The 25,471-nt window shown below is 48.0% G+C and overlaps 1 pseudogene; it reads right to left on the bottom strand.

Moving 5' to 3' along the window:
* LOC139050172 (uncharacterized) overlaps window positions 1–1,828 on the bottom strand; it is a 70,359-nt pseudogene extending 68,531 nt beyond the window's left edge.
* Window positions 1,829–25,471: the final 23,643 nt, after the last annotated feature.

The raw sequence follows: 25,471 nt of genomic DNA, 5'->3' as shown, positions 1-25,471 counted from the left end.
ACATGTTGCTGTATTGCTTCACGCTCTTTCTCAGCCACGCGATACGGATGCTGTCGGATGGGTATTGCTGTTTCCTCCGTAATGATGCGGTGTTTCGTCAGTGGTGTTTGACGCACTCGGGACGTTGTAGAGAAGCAGTCTTTAAAATGGTCAATCAGTTCTCTGAGCCCTTGTTTCTGTTGCGGCGCTAAACCTCGGTCAACGTCGACGACGGGCATAGATGGCATCGTATCGGTGGTTGATTCCTGCTGTACAGCAAAGCAGTGTTGGACGTGGTCCATTTCGTCAAAGTACGCCACAGCGGTGCCTTTCCTGATGTGCCGGCGTTCATTGGTAAAATTTGTCAGTAGTACCTCTGTGCGACCACCGATTAGGCTGACGATACCCCGAGCGATGGCAATACCTTGATGGAACAGAAGTGCAGTTAGTTGTTCGGCTACACCGTCCTTGTCAAACTGTTCTCCGCAACTTACGGAGACAAGACTGCATGATAGAGGTGGTATGCAGACGTCGTCGTCGGCGACACGTAACGATGTACGTCGGCGCTCTTCGTCTTGGCTCGTGTCTGTACTAGTTGACAAGGTTATCTCGCCGTCCCGTATGTTAACCACGGCGCCGTACTCCCGCAAGAAGTCCATTCCAAGGATGAGTGATCTGCAGTACTCTTTTAAAATCATAAAAGTGGCGACAAAAGCTGTATTTCCTATCTGGAGCCGTGCAGTACATTTTCCTGTAGGCACCATTACCTGGCCCCCGGCATTTCGAATATAAGGGCCCGTCCATTGCATTCTGACTTTCTTAAGCCGGTCTGCCAACTGCTCACTCATTATCGAAAAGTCTGCACCAGTATCAACTAAAGCTGTCACGTCGTGCCCATCAATTGTTAAGAGTAGGTCGGCACTTACAAATTCGTCGGCGGCCCTTTTCTCCGGGTTGCTGTGCTCGTTTCTCAGTAATAATGGGGGATTTTCGGCGGTTCGACGACTTGCAACCTTCCCCCCTGAGGTCGCTGATTTCAGTTTCCCCGCCGTGGGCTTGGAGAGCGGCCTCGTACCACGTCGGCGAAGCTGCGATGGCTCGGCGAAGAATAACGTAATGGAGACGGCGAGCGCGACCGCAGATTAGCTGAGCTGCCTTGTTCCTGACTGACACTGTCGTCGAAGCGTGGATGTCTCTCTGGAAACTGGCGCGGAGTGGCAGGTGACATTTCCTGGATGCCACGCTGGCGATGAGGGCAAAAACGATAAATGTGCCCTGGTTCGCCACAGTGAAAACACAATGGTCGGCGGTCAGCAGTGCGCCATACGTCGGTCCTGCGAGGCTGGGGTCGCCTGAAATGCTCCCTCTGTGTCCAGGCAGCAATAGGTGGCCGCTGGTGGTACTGCTGTACCGGCATGGTAGAAAGCGGGCGACGGACAGCGTCTGCGTAGCTATATGCGCGTGGCTCAAAGCGCGGCTCGGGACTCAGTTCAGGGAGCGGCTCAGGAGGTGCTAATGCTTGCCGAATTTCTTGGCGAACAACTTCAGCGACCGAAGCAACAGTAAACTCCTTCGGTGTCACAGTTTGCTTCGCAATCTCCTCGCGCACAATGTCTCTTATCAGTTGACGCAGCGAGGTCTCGTCTGTCACTGTGAGTACTGCGGCTCCTGCAGGCGCATCGTTAGTCAGGCGTTCGTATTGCCGACAACGCTGCTGGAGCGCCCGCTCGATTGCTGTGGCTTCCTTAATGAATTCTTCCACCGTTGTAGGTGGGTTACGCACGAGACCAGCGAATAGCTGTTCTTTGACGCCGCGCATGAGATGGCTCAGCTTCTTCGAATCCGGCATGTTGGGATCCGCGCGACGAAACAAACGAGACATGTCCTCGGCAAACATGGAGACACTTTCATTGGGCTTCTGAATGCGCAACTCGAGAAGTCGTTGTGCATTATCTCGGCGATCAGTGCTTCCGAAGGTGTCAAGTAGCCGACGGCAAAATTCGTCCCACGTTGCCAAATGTGCCTCGCGGTTTTGGAACCACGTCCTTGCGCTACCTTCAAGAGCGAAGTACACATTAGAAAGCTTCTGGTCCGGACGCCACTGATTGACCTTAGCTACGCGTTCGTACTGGTCCAGCCAGTCTTCGGCGTCTTCGTACGTGTCACCGTGGAAGCTTGAGGGGACTAGATTGTTTTGGATAGTCACCTGTGTTGGACTTAGAATCGCCATTTCCTGAGTCATTGAGGTCGCTGACGAAGTTCGTTGCAAGAGACCGAATTCCGGGCACAGACCTTGCAGGCGGCGGCTTGCACGGTGCACAGGTGTCTCGACGCGGGGATGATGTCTTGAAGGGCTGGACGCAGGGCTACTCGCAGGAGTCGTGCCTATCATGAGGCGATGATGCGATACCCAGCACCTCCACCAGTGTCACGGCTCACTTGAGACAAGAGCGGAGAGCGTTATTTTAACCTTGGCAATTAGAACAAGCGTTCAGTGTTCGCTTCTTCTTCTCTAGCACGCTCGCTTGCACACACGAGGTCGTCGTCCTCGTCGTCAGCGTGGTTGGGCACAGATGGCGTCGCGGCAATATATATATATATATATATATATATATATATATATATATATATATATATATATATATATATATATATATATATATATATATATATATATATATATATATATATATATATATATATATGTATATATATATATATATATATATGTATATCCATCCTGAGTTCTATACTGAAGTGTATGGACAAAATATGCAAAATCATACGACATTCGAACACAAGACCTCTAACGCAGAAGCCCGATATTTTAACTAATGCGTCACGGACATTTTTCGCCCCCTGTACCGCGCCTGATTTTGAGCACGTAGTATTGGCATCTAAAAGCCAATAAATTATACGAATGTAGTTTCCATGTCATCATAGGTAAAAATGTGACCACATTGGAAAAAAAGTATAGTAAAAAAATGAACCACTCCACCACAATCCCTTCGACGAACAATTTTCTCATCCCTAATGCCTTAGGAGGACATTGTCCTTGGCCGACTTCCATTGAAGGTTGAACCTGCTTCAAAATTTTTGTTTCCACAGGAAACCTAGGCTGAGCAACTGGGAAGTTTACAATCCAACGTCGGGAGACGTCGGGAGGGATGGGGAAGTTTTCCGCCGTCTATGTTATGGACGCATCAGTGTTTTGTCGCTCTGTGTTCGAACATGGCATTCGGCATGCGATTAGTTTCCCTTCGACATCAACGTTCCATACATTGCTTGTCGCCAATTTTAGGGACGTCACTGAGGATGACATACTTTGATCACTTTTCTCTGCGGTGATCACGAGCTGCATGACAATAAACTGCGTGGCGAAAATGCGGGCGCGTTTGTTCAAATACTTTGCAATATGCGTAAGAGGTTCTAGTTGTTATCGAAGATAATGGATAGATTTTTATTTTATTATGAGGAGTGAATGGGTCAAATGTGACCAAAAGTGGAGTCCTAAAGATGAGGAATCTGACTATGTGGAGGGATAAGTGCAAACTTCAGGGCGTCTTGCGGTAATTTCCAGAGTGGGCTAAATATTCAAATTCAATTCAGACAGATGCGCACATAGGTGATATATTGATCATGATGCGTTTTTAGTGTTAAACCATATGGTTAGCCATAACATGACCATAGGGGCTGTGTCTGTACTTACTTTGATATGCTTTCGCGGCAAGTAGTTATTTGTGGTTAACTGTACGTCACGTCTTCAAGAAACAAAACGGGCAGAGTGAAGTTTAAAAGGGGTGTGAAAAGCAAAAACATGGCTATATTTTTCACAGTGAGGGAATATATATGAGCCTTTCTAAGACCAGTAGGAATACAAACCGTTTCTTACACCCTTTAATTAAAATGAAGGCTACAATAAAGTATAGTATCAAAGTACGCATCAGAGATTAGCGTTCCTAAGACACATACAGTTCCCTACCCGAACAAATGTGATAAAACCATTCTTAGTTATTTACCTGCAATACCGAATATTCAATATGTCAAGCACCATCTATCGTTCTGTCGCAATATACAATCGGCCATTTTGTTGAAGGTTCAGCATAGCAAAACGGCGTAGAGGCTGTTTTCACTTTTCTTAGGTGGTGACCTCACTCTATTACTGCCTGCTAAAGATGAGCTTGAGTGTCAGATCGAGTTTACAGGACCCTATTGTGAGTGTCACCCGCGCCTCTGCTCTGGACACAAGGTGCTGTATTCGAGCGTGGACTGCGGCAGAGACGATAAAATGCCTTTATTTGCGGTGCGTCTTTGTTAATGTAGTACTTGAGACGTATTCTTACCAGACCTGCATAGCTGTTTGCTTGCTACATATTCGTCTGGTGGCACTGTGGCTTCGTTGGCTCCACCAACAACCAGTGAGGGGACACAGCTCATGCAAAAACTCGTGCAACGGAGAGACGAGAAGACTGTATTTCAGTGGTGGCTATACACGCTGCACGAAGTTTCCGTGGTGCCTGGAAAGCACCATTCAATGTTGGCTTTACACAGGAAAGAATTTGTGCCCACCCTGCTCGCTTGGGTGTGTGCAGGTTTGATGGCGCAAACTGCACGATAACGGGGCGTCATAACTTGCTACTTTGCTGGCTTGTGACAACAACGCCATTTACGGCCCTTTGGCGCCTTTATTTCGGCGTGCTCGGTTCCCTTTCTGCTTGGAAAACCCACGAAGGCCATGTATGTTTTGGACACGAGAGCAAAGCGCGCAGAAGGCTATCAGGTGCAACTGTTGATTTCGTAAATTGCGCACCGATTGTTATCTTGCGGTAAGCGTAACAACACTGAAAGGAACTGGACAATTCTTGTGTCCGGTGTTTTCGAATCAATCGCACTTCATTAATCATTACCACGAACTGAAAAAGTAGCATATAAGTAGAGCGCACAGAAACGGGCCTGAACAAACGTCTGTGTTTTATTTTATTTTGCGCGTGCAATACTGGTGTGCTTGAACTTTTAGAATTGTGTCATGATCATACTCTGCTACGGGAGAAGCATGGTCACTTGTTGCTAAGAGCTGGTGCCCCCTTCATCGATATGCTATTTGGGTACGCCGGATACTCGTGCATTCTTTATTGACTGCCAGGAAAAAAAGCGCCTGTAACTGGCAGAAAACGGCCATATCAAGCGCAAAGCTTCTATTTCGTGCATAGTGCATTGGCCCAGGGATTGGTTGTGTTGCTGTTTGTATGGTTTGTAAGTGTTTATGCAGCCTCACACATGGCGATTCCATAACTGTTTTGTGTCCTAAGTCTTGCGTTATTGCGTACGGGATAGAGTTTTTCCCGTTAGAGGCTGGCACGTGCAAAAAGACAGAAAATCACTGGACTGTACCCATCGCGATTGTGGTATTATTTTTGGATACCGCGTCCCATATGACAAAAGTTGGGTAAAAATCTAGCGCAATGTAACCCAATAGCACGTGGCCGAAAATGTTACTGAGCTTTTTAAAGGAAAAGAGTCTACCGTACTTTGTTTTTTCTGTTCTTTCAGAGGCTGATTTGAATCAACATTTATTATTTCTCAGGTGCAGCAAAAAGTTAGCTTGTCCCACGGCGCGATGTTGCAACCACGCTGAAGCAGACAACGCCGCAAGTTGTTTTCAGTAAACTATCTCAGTGATATAATTTTGTCATTAGAATTGAAATCGAGTTAGATATGTCCCCTGTACCAGCCTCCACATAAAAAAATAGCGATTTCGGAATACGTCATCCTCTAACGTGATGTGGTCCGTTGTCGCCCACGCAGTCCCCGCAGGCCCCAGCCAGAGCTTACACTATCCTCCTCATTAGTACAAATAGGATGACGAAAGCTTACAGGCACAGGAAATTATGGCCTATATACGAAGAATACACCGGTGGCAACTCCGGAAAAATTCTCAGCTCTCCTGCTTTAGCTTTTTTTTTGCGATGGCTAAACAGAATGAGCGGATGAAGTCAATAGGGTGTTCTAAACCGTGACCGACACTGATCAATATCCGGATAGGCTGCCCCTTGGCTGGCGATAGCATGACATTTAATTTACAACGCGGTTCCTCACGCCCTTGCTGATATATTGTTCAATAACCTCCCATCCCCTTCTACCTTAAGAAGAAAAGTGAAAAAGAATTTTTGGTTGATTTTGCTACACCTACGCTGCGTTTAAATTTGTGTTCAAAGGCAAGGCTAGGTTCAATACAAAACATTTTATGAAGCGTTTGTGTAGCTTTCCACCACGACTACTTTATAGTAAAGGACTACTCTGTTGCAGCAGCACGCTTCCACATTTTTCTCTATTTTGGCCACTTTCCACTGTGGGAAGCGAAAACTTAATTGGTTGTTGCTCCACACATTGCCCTTTAGAGATCTTGCAAACATAGTAAAAATGAAAAAAAAAACTTCTCAAAAGATAGGGCGATGTTCATGAAAATTGTATTTCATTTATTACAAAATAAATGTAAGGTAATTACAATACTCCCAAATGTGAAATTAGAGCGGAACTCGATACGTGTTTTCATTTCGCGATATATTGAGGCAAGGAATTTGAGGCGGAGATCACTGCACCGACTTGCAGTGGGCCCATGACGTCAGTGTCTTCGCAGAGAGAGGGGCGGTATGGGAACGCTGTCATGGTGAGCTGCATCGGAGACAGCTGTGGCACGAACGCGTTCGCGAGGTTTCTGCGAGGAACGCCGACGTTTAACCCAGGACCCCACTTTCATCCGAGCTGCGCTCAAATAAAAGCGATTTGGCATATTCGTATAATCAAGCTGATCGCCGGGGCTACTTCCGTCCTCATTCTCTCCGCTCAATAAAAATAAGCATTTTTTCATTTTATCCTTGGCGAGTACCCCAGCCCCATCACGCAAAAAGTAGCTGCACAAAAATGTTTAATTTGCGGAGTATAAACCGTGTAGTGCAAATGGTTTGGGTGCAGTTGATTGGTAGCTTTATAAGTGACGACGACAAATTAAAAAAAAGAAGAATACCCACAGGGATACATAGGGTTCCACAAAAAAGTGCGTGGTGAAGCTTACGGTAGGGGTGGGCCAACTGAAGTTTGGGGGTAGGCCAACTGAAACTTGGGGGTATGCTCGCGTATACTTAGACAAGTCCAGTGGGGTTTCATCATTGCTTTGTTGTTACTCATTCATTTTAAAATAAAGATCGCTCAGCCAAGCTCATCGGAGCATGTTTACGCAAATGGGGCAACAAAAGAGAAGAGCGGTTACGGCGTTGTAGTAAATAGTTGCCCTGCGCTTATTGACAGCCATGCACCAACGTTATAGACATTTAAGGCCCATACGCTCTATTATGTAGCTGTCACTGCATCATTACGCCTCAAGTGGTTGAGTTGTTTTTGCGCGTTCGTTATTCATGCTTTGGCATTTATTCAGCCTAATTTACCTTCTTTCTTCTGCTTTTGTATAATGGCACTGTGCTTGTGGAAAAGCCAAGGCCTTGCAGGGTCGTTGAAAGGCCTAGCCATCCACTTGCAGATTGTTATTACGCTTTGCTAGCAGCCAGAGCCTGTGCGAACGCTGAAGCCCTCAACTTAAAACCCAAAAGTGTAGCACATGATGCGAGCCACCGAAAGGAAACGCAATGACTTATCATGCCAAAACGTTAGTTAGGTATAATCTAACCAACACACTGGAGCAATGGGAGGCACAACTCGCCAGCTCATACCCGAAGGTGCAGAAGGCCCTTCTTGGTCATGTTCGGCTAGCGGCAGAAGCCAGTGGAGCCCTGGACTTGGGGAACCACCCATTAAGCTCCTAATCCCCTGTCCCCATTTCCCCAATTCAATAAAGTTATTCTCTCTCTCTCTCGTAGGCACTGCGTTGATCGAATCGCACGGTAGCAAGTCCTGACATTGAACGTGATGACAAAGCCTGTCATTCGTTTTTGCAGGGCACGTGGTTCCAACAAGAATTGCATGATTTGAATTCGCACACACGAAGCGAGGATCCACCACAAACTGGGACACTGCAGTTCTCATTAGCGGCCTGCACGGTGCTTTACGATCAGCTTCCAGGAGGAGGGCTGTAACCGGATCTTCAATTTTTCGCATGTGTGTTCTTGGGCAGCCATGAATTATGGGTCGTTGTAGTGCAACAGAACATCAATTTAGAGGCTTGAGACGAAAACTTGAGGGCTTATGTTGAGTTTTGAGGGCACATATCACAAGTTCGCAAGCCACGTCATCACAAAAAGGAACAATAAGGGGCGAAAGAAAGAAGAGGTGGCGAAGGATATGGCTTCCGCGCTTTGTGCCTCTAATCGAGCAAGTGTGCAAGAACCATTGGTTTTCCTTCAATAAGCCCAAGCGGAAGCTCTGGCTAGGAATCGTTCTACTAGAGGAATTGTTGAGCCACCACTGGAATGATGAACATTACATGTATTTGTCTTCTTTTTGTGCTTGTGGCTTTAGAAAAGTTGAGGCTTCGATTATTGCGATCAACATACGCTCATTTTCTTAAACTTCAAGGCAATCGATATTTTTCTAAATGCAGAAAACTCTGCGGATATGCATATTTGCTACCTATTTAAGCGGTCCAGACTGTAGAAATGACAAAATTTAAAAAGCGCCAAGCATGCGAACGCAAGCTCTTCTTCACGAGAAATTCATAAAGGTGTTCTATTGTGCCAAATAGGCGCTTGGCTGTTCAATAGGCGCTGTTCTATAGGCGCTTGTCGTTGCATGCGTCTATTGGGCTATGACTACATTATAGGTCTTCCGGGCTAGTTGCCTGTGTTCGCCTAATGACGTCAAACAATTTCATTGATGTCGATCTAATTATTTAAAACACAGTACTTTGCTGGAAATTATGGGCTTGCGAAGTCATGATACGGTTCAAAGGAAGGACGAATTTTTGGCTATAGTGCCTTCCCTTGTACGGCGACGAAAATCCGTACAGCACGCGCCCGCACGAGAAGAAAATAATGGCGGTACCTGGCGATGGCACGTGCTGCGAAGGCTCGTGGTTCTATTCTGGCATCAACTCGGGCGAGCTGTATCTTTCCTTCGCTTCTAATCCACCCGTATACTTCATGGAACAAGGAGCACGTCCGCAAGACGTCTATGAGCTGCAGCTTCGCCTCCCACCCTTCTAATTCCAGTACCCGGATGTTTGGTTTCACAGGATGAAGGCGCCATTCCGCCTCTACCACATCACCTAGCGCATCACCTAGCACACTAACACATCACGCGCTACTACCACGTCGCCTCAGTCCTTCCTCCTGATGTTGCCAGCGAGCTCTCGGACGCTGTGTCCACCCCCCTCGGGCACTACACTATATCAGCACCTCAAGACCAGGATACTGGAGAGATTGATGGCGCCGGAATGCACCTACCTCCAGCAGCTCCTTACCGAGAAGGACCTTGGCGACCACTGCCCCTCGGAACTGCTGCGCTGCATGCGACAGCTTCTCGGTGAGCGTGACGTCTCCACCCACTTAGCATTGCTTCGAGAGCTTTCCTCCAACGCCTTTCCCAGTCCATCCGCCTCGTTGTCGCGGAGGCGAGCGACAACACCCTCGACCGCCTGAGGGATCTCACCGATCAGGTTCACAACACGACGTCCGTCATTGCTGTCTTACCACCTATAAACCCGGCGATTTCGTTCCTTGAGGCTGGCATCGTTGAGCTCGCCACCTCAATCGCCGCAAGGTGCGTGGTTCTACTGACTAAGGTTGATTCCTCCAGGTCACCAGGGCAGCTGCTTCGCGCCACAAACGCCTCGTCTCTCCCCCTCCATTTCCGCCTACGCCGCAGTCTTCCATGGGTCTTCGTCATCGCAGATGTGGTTCACCCGATCATCGGCTTGGTTTTCCATTTATAGTACAACTTGGACGTCAGCGTGCGTCGTCGTCGCCTAACCGACGGTGTGACTCGTCTATACATCACTGAAGTCCTGTCCAACATTGCTACCTCGAGCATCCGCGCGATGATACCTTCCTCTCCGTTCTAAAAAATCGCTGTGGCTTAGCTAATGTTAAGCCCAGGATGCGAAGCATACTAGCCTTTATTTTAGTTGTTGAACCACTGTTTAGCCTGGTGAACTGCTGTTGCTTGGCTATATTTGGTTCGGCTAGACGAAGAAACAACTCATGCGTTACTCTGCTTCGCCTTCAAGAGTGGAACGCGACAGCGTTCCCGTCGACCCGCCAAGGGGTGTAAGACAATGTGCTACGACGCAGCGACTACGCGCCCCGCTTTGGACGCGGTGAGCGTCGAGCAACGCAGCGTTCGGCGCGGGAACGAAATGTGCGCCTGAGCAAGCGACGCACGCCTGAGCCTTAGAAACAGCTCATTTCTAAGGCAACACCGCATTCACTAGAGGGGCTTTTGTACCGCTTTGAAGCATCGTACTCGTGGCTCAGTGGTAGCGTCTCCGTCTCACACTCCGGAGACCCTGGTTCGATTCCCACCCAGCCCATCTTGCAAGAGTTGAGCCAAAGCCACCTAGAAAATCAGTCTCTGTAGCAAGCCGCAACCTTCGCTTCTCATTCCAACGAGCAGCTCTGTCTCCAGGAGGCATCTCACCTCGTGAGTGTCTAGCAGGGGCAAGCGCAGCTGGTTATATACCGCCGCGACGCCACGAGCGACGGCGCGAGTTGGAGCCCCGTTTCTCCTCTGTCGTGACGTCACGGTGTCACGTGTTATTGAAGGCGACACCGCCGCGCCTGAGGAGCTGGGTTGAGCTCTCGTAATATGCTTCGCATAAAAATCTTGGAGGATCTTACGGAGGTAATAAAGCCATGTAGTCTCACTGAGCCGCCTAAGCATACGATGACGCACCACATAATCACCCGTGGTCCACCAGCAGCCGCTTGACAAGGCCTTTCGTTTGGGGACCGTCTAGCTATCACCAAACTGGATTTCAATCACATGCTATAGCTCGACCTTATACGCTCGTCGTCCCGCGCGTGGGCCTCTGCTCTGCATCTAGTTGGTAAGCGTGATCCTGGTGACTAGCGTCCCTGTGGAGATTAACGAGCGTTGAACAGCAAAAGTCTCCACGACAGCTATGCGTTGTCTCACATCCAAGACATTACTTTGCGTCTGGACGGCTGCGTCATATTTAGCAAAGCGTACCTTATTAAGGCGTACCACCAAATTCCCATCAAGCCTGCTGGCATACCTAAGACCGCCATCACCACGGCCTTTGATTTGTTTCAGTATGTGTGGATGCGTTTTGGACGCCGAAATTTGGCTAAAGCTTTCGTATGGTTCATCGCTGAGGCACGCGGAGTCTCCCTACTGTGTTCGCGCACCTTGATGATGTCCTCATCTAAGCCCTACGCCTGAAGATCACGAGTACCATCTAGGTGCTTTGTCCTAACGTCTACAGCAGTATGGCCTGGTTGCGAACGTATCCAAGTGTGTTTTTGGCGCATCTGAGCTCGAGTTTTCGCGCCATCTGACATTGCCACCTGCTGCAGAAGACGCTGACAGACTGTCGCGTACACCCGCGGAACACTTTTAAAAAAAAAACAGAACGGTAGACGTCAGAGCGTGCATAGTAAGTGTTGAGTGCGAAAGACCTGGTCATTACTTGTCATTGGTGGAATTCCTTGTCAGCTGGAATTCCAAGCTGCGTTGTACATTCAGCACAGCATACTAAGAGAAGAAACAGGGAGATTGGTGAAAAAATGTTATGGGAATTCATATTTAACCATCTATGTGCTTGATAGGGAGATGTACTTAAATATGGAAGTGGTCCCAATTTATCAACCATGGCCGAACAAGGAATTGCGCTGTGGCGAGCAGTTCGACTTAACTACCGGGTCTTTGTCGGTGCAGCCGTTCCTTTCTTTGGTAGTGTTTACGTACGCATAGCTTATTTTACCTCGGTAATAATGGTAGAATACCTTAGGAGGGTGCATAGGCCTCTGTGAGGGAAGTCGGAATGTTAAAGGTGGCGTGTGCTTGTAAATTGGGATAGTGAGGTAGTTGGTATGCGCACTGCTGTTGGTATTTCTATGAGGGGTGATACAACTGAAAAAAGCCCACATGTGTAACGAGCTGTTGCTTATACAATGAGCTTCGCTTTTCCAGAAAGCAATTCGGAAGATATATTACTTGAATTTTTGACAGACGACCAGTAAGAAAACATAAAGAAATAAAAATATAGAAAATGAGTAAAAGAAATAAATATAGATAAACGCGCGCGTTAAGTTAAGGTTCCTAACAAAAACACTTTGAAAACTCTCCCTTTCTACCTCACCTTATCAGGTCTGTAATTCATCGCCTAACATATTCAGGAAAAGATATGTCCCTCTGTTATAGTTGCTTTTTTCCTCAGGAGATATAACAACATTTGTTCCACATCCATTGTCGATAGGAAAAACAAAACGTGCAGGTTTCATAAGAAACGAGATATCGCGATGTGGTGGCATTGCTTTGTGCATTTTTTTTAGTTGATGGTAAGGGATAAAGAAATTAGAATGATTAATAAGGGTCAAGCTCGAAAAGCGACGAAAAATTATACTTTGTACTTTAATGGTAAAATATTCCAGCGTCCTTGGCACATTATTTCCCTTAGGGGACCACCTCGGATGAGCGCTAAAAGCATGGCAGGGCAGTATCAAATATGCCCGGTTTGTACCCTCTTTGTTTTAGGATATTCCTTCGGTATCTTGTGTCTACATCATATTTTTAACAATTGAATCGCGTCTGTATTGTCGCTACATCAGTACAAGTATTGTGCACCTCAGCATACGAGACAGGTATCGCAACACTAGCCTAGGTGGCCAGAGTCCCTGAAGACAAACAAAAGAGATCAAATAGGGCCTTTCTATACAGACAAGAATTTTCATTTAAGTACTGAAACAAAAATATATATCTCTCACTATATATATCCTAATAGAGGTGTTTGAGTGCTTGACCATACATTGCCCTCTGGAAAATCCGCAGGTTTGAAACATAACAAATGGCAAGCGCAAGCCAGTCCCTAATAAAGAAAAAGTATTTTGCGGCGCTAGTAGTTTACAGCCGAAACGTGTGAAGCCGGGCAACCAAAGTAAAGCCAATCGTGATTCTTCTATTGTGGAGTGTTTAATCAATAATTTCAAATATTTATAGCAGCACGTGATCAACACGAGTAATAAGTAATATTCTTAACTGCATACATGTATGAGCTATTATCGTAAGTGTGCTTACAGCAGATTGGGAATTGATCAGTCAGCGCTTTCGCTGGCAACTTCGTGCGCACAACGAATATAAAAAAATAAGGCCAAATATTCTACCAGAAAATTCAATATTTTTGAAGCAATGTTTTTAATGCTACATTTTGCATACCGTGGAAACATCTTTATGGAAAGTTTCTTGCCGCAGGCATTGAATACGAATTCCTTGAGTGTAAATCATGACATACACTGTGCGTAAAAGAATTTTCATGGGAAAAACTCGAAGCAGGCTAATTCCCCGTGATACGTCTCAGACCTAAATAGTGACTTTCACCGATTCCCTTGGAAAAAATTGGATTGATTGGTAAATGGGTGAATGAGGTGTGGGCCAAAGGATTTTTCAGGAGAAACCATTGTTTGTGGCGTAAGGAGTTCTTTAAACTTTCCGTGACAAAGCAAAAGTAGGTTTTAGGTAATTTTTTCAATCAAACCTGAAACAAGAACAAAAGTTTTGAAGTCGACAACCAATGTCACCAGTTCATTTTGTGCCTTAACTGTAAAACTCGTGGTAGCGAAAACTGAATTGTTGGTATGCTTATGATCTCTATAGGCATAAATTATGGGCGTACGCTTCTTAAACGCAGGAAATTTCGGTAAGGTTTCTGTTTACACCGTTTGGATGTTGGTGCCGTCGTATCTATGTTTTAAGATGATTGATTTGTGTTATGAAAGTGAACAGTGAGTGCTTCGAGCTCATCGTTGATGACCAGATGGAAGAAGAAACCGTGACACCAGTGGAACACGCTTCAAATCGCCTCCGCAGTTTTTCGATGATTGTGTTGGATTATCACCTTGTGCTCCAAAAATTATTGTAGCAAGTGTTCCATGAAGTCGCCAGGAATACGAGGATACCTGCTCTTGAGGTTGGTGAGAGTTTTTTTTTACATTAGCCAAATTTTGTGCGCACCTGAGCCGAGTCGTCGCTAAGCCTAGGCCTGCTCCGCCGACCGCTTGGCCTAGCCGCCGCGGCCGCCGCCTATGGGCAGACGCTGCTGGAACGAACATTATTTGGCATTCTAGCTGCATCATGGCCACTTCATGGCAATGAGGAAATACATTGGGACCCTGCGCTGGCGCAGCGCCGGTGAACTCAAGTCCCGGCCACATCAGCGAAACCTACGCGTACCCAACCTACTTCAATCAAAACTCTCCGGTGTCATTTGTGTACCCGGGAACACCAAAGGCAAGGTAATCAATGGAGCGCGCACGCCTGACTTGCCACAAGACGGTACCAAGATCGTCGTGAGACCACGTGGGGACTTCAACTTCAGCAGGGTCGGCCATATAGAAGTTGGTCGGGCCATTTATGCTGCGGCGAGAGTCACGAAAGAAGAATGAATACGGGACACAATATGCCCGAATTACCAGCAAATCATCGTTATCAGTAGTACTTTGAAGAGACAGAATCCTAACCGGTATATCAGAGCCACCCAGATTGTCGTCCAAAGCAAGCAGCACGAGGTCAGCGCCAACGAAACACTCCCCCCACCCTGGCATGGCCAAGGGAGTCGTACGAGGCCTCCCCCTCGGAGACACGGTTTAAGAAGTGAACGATAACATCGGAAAGAAATATAATACCATTGCTGTGGAGGCCAACCGCATAGCCAACACGACGCCCGGCATGATCACCCACAATGTACCCAAAGTGGCCAACTACGGTCGTTATGCGAGCCTGCTCACCAAAAGCTCGTTATACAAAAAACAGATCCATATCTACTATCAGCGCATTACCTGGGTCACCGCATGGACATTTGCCCTGATCCGACAGACCGGATCTGCGCAGGATGCTGTGCTCCTATTCCCGTGTACAGCACAAATTTAGCTCTAAGTGTGACTTCTTTGTAGGTGAACATTTTACCGCCGACAATGTGTGCTTCAAGATCCCGTAAGTGGTACGGAAAGACCAGTGGGACCGGAGAAACGACAATGACAGGTCAGCGGAAGCCTCCAAACCGGCACGTCGGCAGGGAGCAGCCACGTCATGGAGCCGGAACCGTCTCACTCCCATGACGGCAGCACAGGGCGGAGGAGCAGCTGCGCCTCAAGGCCGGGCTAGAGAGCTTCGTCGGTGGGTGACGTGGCCGGGAGCAGCTGCTTCGGGTGACGCCGGGAGTCGCGCTCAAGGTCGAAGACCTGAAGCCAAACGTTTGGGTTGAACGCCGCTAAACAGGTGGGTGGGCCAGATCATGCAGTTTTCTACAAAAATTACTAGAGGGAACTCTGGCGCTAGTGTCTACGGCAGCTGCAATGGGAGTGGTTGTCCCAGCATGGTAATTATGGGAAGTACATGGATTTGCCTAAACTTCATTCTTTTGGCTTCAAACGGCTTTGTGACTTTGTAAACTCGTCATTTTCAACAGTATATTGCGCAATAAGTAATTAAATAAACATCTATAAAATTGCCCGATGGCAGGATTCGAACACAGGCACTCTAGCACAGAAGCCTGATCTTGAAACCATTAGGCTACGGGCGCATGTATCGACAAGCGAAAGAAACGCCCTTACAGATTTATCGCGGGCATGCCAGTACCTTGAGACGCTTGGCGCGTTTCGATTTGGCCACCTGGCCAAGCTCAATCGTTGCAATTAATAGCGATTGTACGCATTCCTGGCGTCTTCTGCACTTCAAAGAATATAGATTGCGCTGAAATATACAATCAGATTTATATAGCGTTATATACAAAGCCACAAAAACGTCTGAGTCCACAAGCATGAAGATCAGACAAATCCATGTACTTCGCATCATTCCCATGGTAGGACAACGACTGCAGCATCAGAGTTCCCTCTAGTAATTTTTGTAGGAAACTCTATGGTTCAGATAGATCACCTATCGCTCTTAGCAACAAAGATTTCTCTCCCCTTCCGAATACCCCTAAGAAAAATTGTGAGGAATGCATGCAACTCACAATCTCAGAAAAAAAATGCACGACAAAGCCCTAACAAAACATGGTTGACGAAAAACGCAAAGTTTTCAAGAGGGATGCTCAGCCGGAGCCCCCGCTAACCGCTATGAAGGCAAAAAAAATTGAATCAAGTCCGTCTGAGGAGCCGGCGTGGACAAAGCCCATTGAAGCCTTCACCGAGATTGTCACACAGCTTTCCAGCCCGATCGGCTTGGTAACTTTCAGGATGGCCAAGTTCGAGAAAGTAGAGGCTAATGTCAACTAGCTTATACTAGCCACTCAGAAAGCCACAACGGGAGCACCCTATGGGAAACTGTGTATGGGAAGTAGTCTCACGACCACGAACCTGAGCCAAGATGGGGGATATGCGTAAAAAATTGGAAGGCTGATACAATGAATTTAGCCCAATGGAACTGCCAATGAATCATGTAAATAATACGGAAATTACAGCAACACATAGATAATGTGGAACACAAGCCTGATATTCTTGCAATACAACAAAAGAACTCGTTACCCAAACTCCCGAGGTATGTCACACACACTGATCCCAGTGAGAAAGCACAGCAATCCTAGTCCGAAGGGACATAGCTGCGACACTGCACATGACAATCCAGAGAGGGTGTGAACACGTTCTCTTGGAAATTAACAGAAAAAGCATAGAAAGCAAGGACAGCATCTTTAAACTCAACGCATACTACCGGCACTCCAAGAAGGACCTGGACATAGAGGGCACATTACTCGACAACAAGGGAGGGGTGGGCAGCCAACCCCTATATATATTAGGAGATTTGAATGCATCTCTCACTCAACATGATGCTACAAATTTTGCTCAAAGAGCGGCAGGATGCTGGCGAAAATCGTGGATCCGCAAAACCTAGCCTTGCTCAACCAGCCTCACCCGATACCTTTGTCACCCTTGACACTCACCCACATGGGCACAAGTACGTCGCGGGACACCACTCCAGACCTTTCCCTGCTGAGTGAAACCTTGGAGGTGTCATGGCAGAACACGGGGGTGAACCTGAGTTCGGACATCCGATGTACACAATATCCCAATCAGGGGGCCTGCTTCAAGGCTCGAATGAGAACAGCAAAGATAGCAGACTGGAAAAAGCTTCGAAGAAGGCAAGAAGGCGATGGAGACGAGGACATCAACAGCACCAGACCGGATGGGGAATAGCCCAAAGAACAACTCGAGCTGGTAGAGAAATACACACAGAAAATTGCGATTACACTCCAGACACCCTGTGTGGACACAAGGCTTGTCCATCTCTGGAAAGCACGGTAGAGCCTCACCAGTTGTTGGAAGAAACAATGACACAAGAAACTTCATGAACGCATTCATGAACTCAAGAAGCAAACCACTGAATACGTGTCCAAGCAGTTCAGAAAGAACTGTCTGACCGTGTGTCACGGACTTCAGGAAATCCTGTCCAGCAGGAAGACGTGGTACCTCCTCCGTCAGCTGATCGACTCTTTCGGCAGCAATAGCCCCACTGATCGAAGCCGCACACGTACGCTAAGCAAACTATACTGTGCGTACTGCGAACTCATCAAAGACCTGAAGGCCAAGTACCGGTTCATTGAGAAGGGCGACACAGCACCTCCCGACTATGCAGGACCTACCAATGAAGCAATAGACATGCCATTCACCGACACCGAATTGGTCTTGCCAATCTCTGAGAGCAATCGGGGCAGCGCGCCAGGACCCGATACCATTGCCTACAAGTTACTGAACAACCTCGATGTCAAGGCCCGCACAGAGCTGCTCGAGTCTATCAACCGGGTCTCGAGTCTATCAAACTTCCACTGGAATGGAAAGAGGCAGAAGACCGCTTCATACCCAAGCTGAGGAATACACCTCACATCGACATGGGACCGATATTCCTCACGTGCTGCGTGGGGAAGGTTATGGAACATATGGTACTCAAAAGGTTGCGGCGACATTTGGATGCCACTGAGCAGTTGCCCAAAGCAATATATTGCATCAGGCAACACCTGGGCACCCAGGATGGTCTCGTACAAATCAACCATCTGGTAATCAAGCGGGCAACGAAGCAGGCACCACGAGCGCTACTAGCGCTCGACCTCAAACGTCACCCATGAGAGTGTCCTCGGCAACCTACGCAACACGGTTTGCGGAGCGAGAACGTACAACTACATCTGAGACTTTCTTGGGGAACAGAACGGCCAGGATAAGAATAGGGGGGGGGAAGCAAATCTGCCGATCTCCCTGGGGGATAAATGAATGCCGCAAGGTTCGGTCTTCTCATCCTTCCTGTTTGACATGGTCGTCCAACCGTTGCCCAAGCTTCTAAAATAAATAGATGGCCTGGTGCATGCATTTTATGCGGACGACATCACGCTCTGGATTGCGAGGGCAAAGTTTGATGGCTGGATGGAAGGCACGCTCCAAAAAGCGGCTGACGCGGTCAACAGCGATGCGAGCACCTCTGGCCTTTGCTGTTTGGCTCAAAAGTAGGAGCTGATCATTGTCAGACCACGTGCTTTAAGGAAACAAGCAGAAAACAAAGGAATATCTCTGGAAGGGATCCGGATCATGCCGGTACCTCAGCTCGGGATTCCTCAAGCTTCCTCAATCCTGGTCGGCCTGATCCAGGCAGACGTTAAGGCAACGGCCATGATCAGAAAAGTCAAGCTCACGTCAGATCAGATCTTGAACGAGATCAAACGAGTGGCCAACAGGCGGAGGGGTCTGAAGGAACGGATACCTTGCGCCTCATTCAGGCGTTTTTTATCTCACCAATCCTCTACGCAGCGCCGTGCATGCAACTCCTCAAGAAGGACGTCATACAACTTGAGGCAATACTCACGAAAGGGGCGAAGCAGGCCCTAGGTATTCCCATAAATTCAGCCAATTTACCCAACCAAAGTGTCCGCCATAGTCAGACCATGGCGGGCAGAATGCGTCTTCCAAATGACTGGATAGCAAGAATCACACTACAGCCGCTATGGTTAATTACCTGAAAAGAGGACTAAGAAACTGAAATGCAAACCACTACCGCGAAACATGAACCCCCCAAGACACGCCGGATGACGCGACGCCCGTGCAAGAACCACCTCCAGGACCCTGGAGGAAGACGATGCTGTCCTATACACAGACGCCTCCCTACCCAAACGCTCCATGAGGGCAACGGTCGTGGTCACTGGGCTGGACAAGGTGGTCACCTGCGCATCAATCAACACTCCGTCTTCGGAGGAAGCAGAAGAAGTGGCGAAAGCCCTCGAATACCTGAAACCTAGCGTTGCCAAGATCGTCACGGACTCAGAAGCTGCGCACACGAACTAGAGATCTGGCTGGGTGTCCCTTGCGGCACTAAAAAGCTTGGGAAAAGCTATACCTCCTAAAAAACAATCGAACTAGTTTGGGTCCCGGCCCTCTCCTCTTTTGAGGGCAACGGATCTGCCTATTAAAGACCCGAGCGCTCAACTCGTGGGTCTTCGGGAAGGAAGCAAAGAGATGGCATCCCATCATCAGCTACGCAGATGTAGGCAAGTATTACACGCAGGGCAGGAAGACATTGGCACTCCCCCAGCACTCTTTGATCAGCGCCGAATAAGCGATATACAGGCAAACCTAGGCAGGATCCCTTTCCCAATGCTGTCCCCAGATTAGAATATGCCCAGAAAGATACGAGAACACATGTCCTTAGTACAATGCACTAGGCCCCCTCCGTCACGTCATAGGAGAATGCAGTTTCTCCACAGACCCCCCCCCCCTATATCTATAACTAACCCCCTACTATCCCCACCATTTACAAGCGATGGGAGATCTTGCTAACGAGCCCAGCCATGGAAGACTAGCTCCGACTGATCCACAGAGGCCAGGTGGACCAGGAAGCATATGAAACCGTGCAGAGGCAGCCAAGCCATCAGGCGCTTAACGCGCTTCGTTTCACAGTCACACAGTCACAAGTGTCGTTCGCAGAGAACGAGCCCAAGCTCTACTAGAAACCCGAGTGCAGCTACCTAACAAGACCGTCGCCATCTTTACGGAAGAAATGAGTCGTCAGTTCCACCACGCTGACCTGGAAATGCCCGAGGAGAGGAAAGTCCACCTACTCGAGTCTGCGTGGTGTGAAGAAAGGACTTTTGGGCGGAATGATACGATGCCCGATGAAGAGTTTCTTCGCGAAGCAACCAACATCAAGAAACACAGCAAATGCGGAACTAACAATTCAACCGTCGCACGAACTCAACAAACTACGTCGGAGTTCCGCCACTGGCCACAGACGACCTGCGTGAGACGATCAGAGTGGCTGTGTGGGAGGAACTTCGGAACCTGTTCGCTTCATCACAGCCTCAAGTGGCTTCGATTGCCAATGTTATACGTGAGGAGCTCCAACAATTACTCGCAGTCCCTGTATCGTCGCAGCCTAAGCCGCAAGCGATGACGTATGCCGCCGTAGCCTGCCGTCACGTCCCCCCTTCGCGCCCGCGCCAGGGCCCTGTGACGACACAATTCCGTCCTCCACCACCACCGCCGCCAGCACGCCAACCCATCGCCCGGCGCAGCATTCCAAGGAGACTGACGTTTGGCGTGCCCTCGACCACCGTCCACTTTGCTATCAGTCAAATCCTTTCTCAGCGACTTCCCACTACTTTTTCGTATTGGATTTGTTTGGAGCCTTTTTTGTGGAACAATCCCCATGACAGGGGTCCTGTGGCCACTGGTCGCAGACCTAGTCTGATGTGTATGTATGTATGTATGTATGTATGTATGTATGTATGTATGTATGTATGTATGTATGTATGTATGTATGTATGTATGTATGTATGTATGTATGTATGTATGTATGTATGTATGTATGTATGTATGTATGTATGTATGTATGTACATCTATCGAAATATATAGATAGCACAGGTAAAATTTGCTGCAGTCGCATTTGATTAGAAGAGCACAGAAGCCCGATATAGTAACTAATATGCCATCCGCCGTGGTTGCTGAGTAGCTATTGTGTTGGGCTGCTGAGCACGAGGTCGGGGGATCGCATTCCGGCAACGGCGGCCGCATTTCGATGGGAGCGAAATACGAAAACGCCCGTGTGCTCAGATGTAGGTGCACGCAAAAGAACTCCAGGTGGTGGAAATTTCCGGAGTTCTCCACTACGGCGTGCCTACCAACTTCCAAAAGTGTAGTTACTAAACAAGAGGAATTGGACTACGAGGACGAATAAGGGCAAACTCTTGCGCTAATTGCCACAGAGGGTCAAATATTAAATTCAATTCAATGTGCTTTTGATGAATACGTCTGTGCGGCTAGCAGGAATTCAGGTCTTTAAGAAACTAGTACGCCGAAAGAAGTTTGAAAGAGGCGAGAAGGGCGAACACCGGGCCGTATTTTTTCCCACTGTGGGAATTTATATGAACTTTTTTAAAACCAGCTACAATACAAACAACTTTTTACTTAGTTCCTCTAAATTGAAGGCCAAAATGAAATATAGCATTAGCATACGCACGTCAGATTCGTGATCCAACACAGCTACCGTTTCGTATCTGAACAAGCCTGGTGGACCTGGCTCCTCTGAGTTCATTCAACATTAATAGTGAATATCCACATGTCAAGCGCCATCTATCTTGCATTCGGAAAGCACAATCCGCCGTCTTGTTGAAGGCGTGGCAGAATAAAACTGCATACAGATTGCTTTACCTCTTGTTATGTGGTGACCTCTCTCTATTACTCGCTGCTAAAGACCAGCTTGAGTGTCATATTGAGTTTAAAGACCATAACGTGAGTGTGAGCCGTGCCACTACTATCGATACTAGGTGCTGCCGTCTGGCGTGGACGGCGGGAGACAGGATAAAATGACTGTACTTACAGTGCGTCTTTGCTTGATGTGGTGTTTGAGGCCTACTCCTACCGCACTTGCTGAGCTGTTTGTTTGCTGCATATTGTCACGTGTCTTCAAATGGCGACGTTTAATGACGACAACTGGCTCCCGAAAAGTAGGGCGGTTGGTCCTGGCTATCGAGCGGGTGGGAGTAGCATGCATGGTTCTTCCTTCTTGTTCTTGCTGCGTCTTCTCTCGTGCGTTGCCCACTACTGCAGGTGGCACTTTCCCCCTACCTAGAAAGCATAATCGGCTCGATGTTGAAGAAGCGGTGTAAGAAAAAGAGAAAAGATAATAAGGTAAAATCAGATGCTCGCGCGAAGGCAGAGTCACACCAACAGGAAAGACACAAGTACAGCTTAGAACGACAGAAAGCTGAGCTAGTTGGTAAGGATGCGTTATGCAAAAAAGAGGTGAGGCGTGCAGACATGATACATGAGTAGAGATACAGTGCTCCTTTCACTATTAAGTGAAAGGAGCACTGAGGCGAAAAAAGAAAGACGACACAAAACTCATGTGCGCAAGCTCGGGAATGGTATCACGACGTGTCAGTCTGGTACATGTGCCGGTTTACGTGAGAGATAACTGTTGAGGTGCTTCATCTCTTCCTCATGTAAAGTTATCGAAGGCTGACCCACGCACGCACCTCCACCATTGTAGATATGCCATGCCTCTACCATAAGACGCGTATCTTCATTCTTATGCCTGTACAATATCACGCATTCATCTTTCTCTGGCGTGCAGCTACAGTCTTGGCAATGTAGGGAAATATTGGAAGGCGATCCACCGGTTAACGACGTTTTATGTTCCATTAGCCTCTGATGGATGCACCGTCCCGTTCGCCCTACGCAGAACAGACCACAGCTAAGGGGAATGTTATAAACCCCACCCATACGACCGTAGGTAAAACTGTTGTTCTTATTGTGCTTCACTGGACAAATAGCTGTTCGTCCTTTGCCTTTTACCTGCTCCTTTTTCCTCTCTACGGCAGCGCATATCTTACCTAGTTTATTGGAAGCAGTGAAAGCAACATTAACATGATATCCACTTGCAACTTTTTTAAGCCTGTGTGACACTGAATGAATATACGGGATAGCCAACACTCTTTTTTTTGTTTTGCTATTACTGCTTTCCGTAATCACGTACGTCCCCCTCGAAACCGACTTCTTATGCGCTCAGCCACAGTGGCCACTGCTACACTAAGATAACTTGCTTCTTATAGGCGCCGGACCTGCGCTTTAAAATTGGCGCTCATTTTGTACATGCAGGATATGATGAGAGAAGACTTAAGGCATGACATTGCAATTCCGTTTTTTACTACTTTGGAATGCTTGGATTGAATGGTTAGCAACGGCTTCGAAGAACTTGGGGAGTACTGCTAACAAATGTGATTTTGTTCGAAGACGTAGGAAATGTCAAGAAACTGAATTACAGCAGTGAGTATTACTGAATTTATTTATAATTATTACAATTACAGAATTACAGCAGTGAGTACAGCAGTGGTGAAACGAGGCGTGCAGAGTCCCAAGAAACAAAGAGGCAACGGCATTAGCTGCAAACGTAGAATAAAATAATCACGAACGTGCAACACATCGTTTGATGCGTACGACGGGAACAATGTCAGGGCTAGGTGTTTGTCTACACGGAACTGTCCGTAACGACTTGGTAGTTCCCGTCACTAACGCGGCACCGCGCTTTGTATGGGCCAATATACCAGCAGAGCGAGTTTTGACTAAGGCCACGGCGGCGAACGGGAGTCCACCACCCGCACTTGGTCGCCGGGTCTGTAGTATACTTGTCTGTGGCAGATGTTATAACGCCGCGCTTCTGCGTGCTCCTGCTGACCGATGTGCAGCCGCGGAAGCTGGTGAGCTTCCTCAGCGCACTGAGCAAATTCTTCGGCATCCGTAGTTAGAATCTTGTCGTCTTGACACGGCATGCAGCGCAGCATCCAGCATCACCTGAATTTGGTGGCCGTAAAGGAGACGAAATGGTGTAAAATGTGTTGTTTCTTCTACGGCGCTATTATACGCGAAGGTCACGTAAGGCAAGATATGACACTCTGTTGTGTACTGGACGTCAGATTACGCAGAGATCATGTCGGTGATGGTCTTGTTTTATCGCTCCGTAAGTCCGTTGGACTGCGGATGGTAAGCAGTCGTCTTTCGATGCGTGGTGTTGCTAAATTGAAACATTTCATCCATGAGCCGTGCTTTGAACGGCATTCCTCTATCTGTGATTACAGTGGGAGGGGCACCATGGTGCAATACAATGTGGCTCTTGAAGAACTGCGCCACCTCAGAAGCCGTAGCTCGTGGGAGCGCCTGTGTCTCAGCATAGCGAGTGAAATAGCCAGTCACGACAATAACCGATTTGTTACCTTCCGTTGACACAGGAAAAAGCCCAAGAATGTTGAAGCCGACTTGGTCGAATGGCTTATGAGGTGGTTCGATGGGTTGCAATAACCCGGCCTGCTTCATGGGCGATGGCTTTCGCCACTGCCATTCGCGGCAGCCTTCAACGTACTTTTTGACGATTGCCTAAATACCAGACCATTCGTACATCTCGCGCAATCTTGCAAGCGTTCGTGAGGAGCCTAAGTGACCAGATGGGGGCTCGTCGTGGCAAACGAACAGAATATCGTCCCGCAAGTCTTTTGGAATCACCAGGAGGTAGGCTCGATTAATTCACTGATTGAAAACGTTATTGTTCGACCGAGCAGGAGTGCCCGCCTCTTAACCTACACGTAGGTAGGCGGGGAGGATGAAGCAGTCCCCGCGCGTTGAGGACGGTGAGTCTTGACGGCCTCAACGGCGAGGTGGATTGCTCGACGCTGGTCGTCTTCAGCTTCGCTCTGGAGCAAGGCCTCCCAGGCTTCTGTACTGTCAATGCTTTGCTTGGCCCCTGGGGAGCCAGCACACTCCCATACTATATGGTCTAGCATACCTTTTTGCTTACAAATTTTGCAGAGGGCGTCGTTATAGTCGCTCGTCTGTGTTAAGTAGACCCAATGTGGTGACGTATAATTGTTTCCCTGGAGGCGCCGCCAAATGCTAGCGCCCTCTAGAGAGAGAGACTGATGCGGAGGCGGAAATATTCTTCTTTCGGCTTTGTAATGAGCTATAATTTCCCTGTACTGATGATGTTATCTTTCATCCCTTGAACTGACTGCTCTAGAGTTGCCCGGTGGTAGAGCTCTCGGGCGAGTTCATGAGCGGCTTCGTTGCCTGGGACTTCTTCATGGGCCGGTACCCAAATAAATGTTATTTCCCTCCTGGGAGGGTTTTTGATTAGAATGTGGAGGGCTTCTTCCGAGATTCTCCCTTTGTTAAAATTTCGGATAGCTAATTTGTTATCGCATAATATTACTCCAGCTTTTGTACCCGCACAAGCCAGCGCTACTGCAACCACCTCGGCTGCACAGGCGTCGCTCATGCACGTGGAGCACGCTATCTTAACGCACCCATCGCCATCAACCACCGTCGATACGGCAGCCCCGTCTCTGCC

The sequence above is a fragment of the Dermacentor albipictus genome, chromosome 9 (assembly GCF_038994185.2).
Source record: "Dermacentor albipictus isolate Rhodes 1998 colony chromosome 9, USDA_Dalb.pri_finalv2, whole genome shotgun sequence".
Classification (NCBI taxonomy): domain Eukaryota; kingdom Metazoa; phylum Arthropoda; class Arachnida; order Ixodida; family Ixodidae; genus Dermacentor; species Dermacentor albipictus.
Note: the sequence above shows the minus strand (reverse complement) of the source record. Positions and strands in the feature narration are given on the sequence as shown.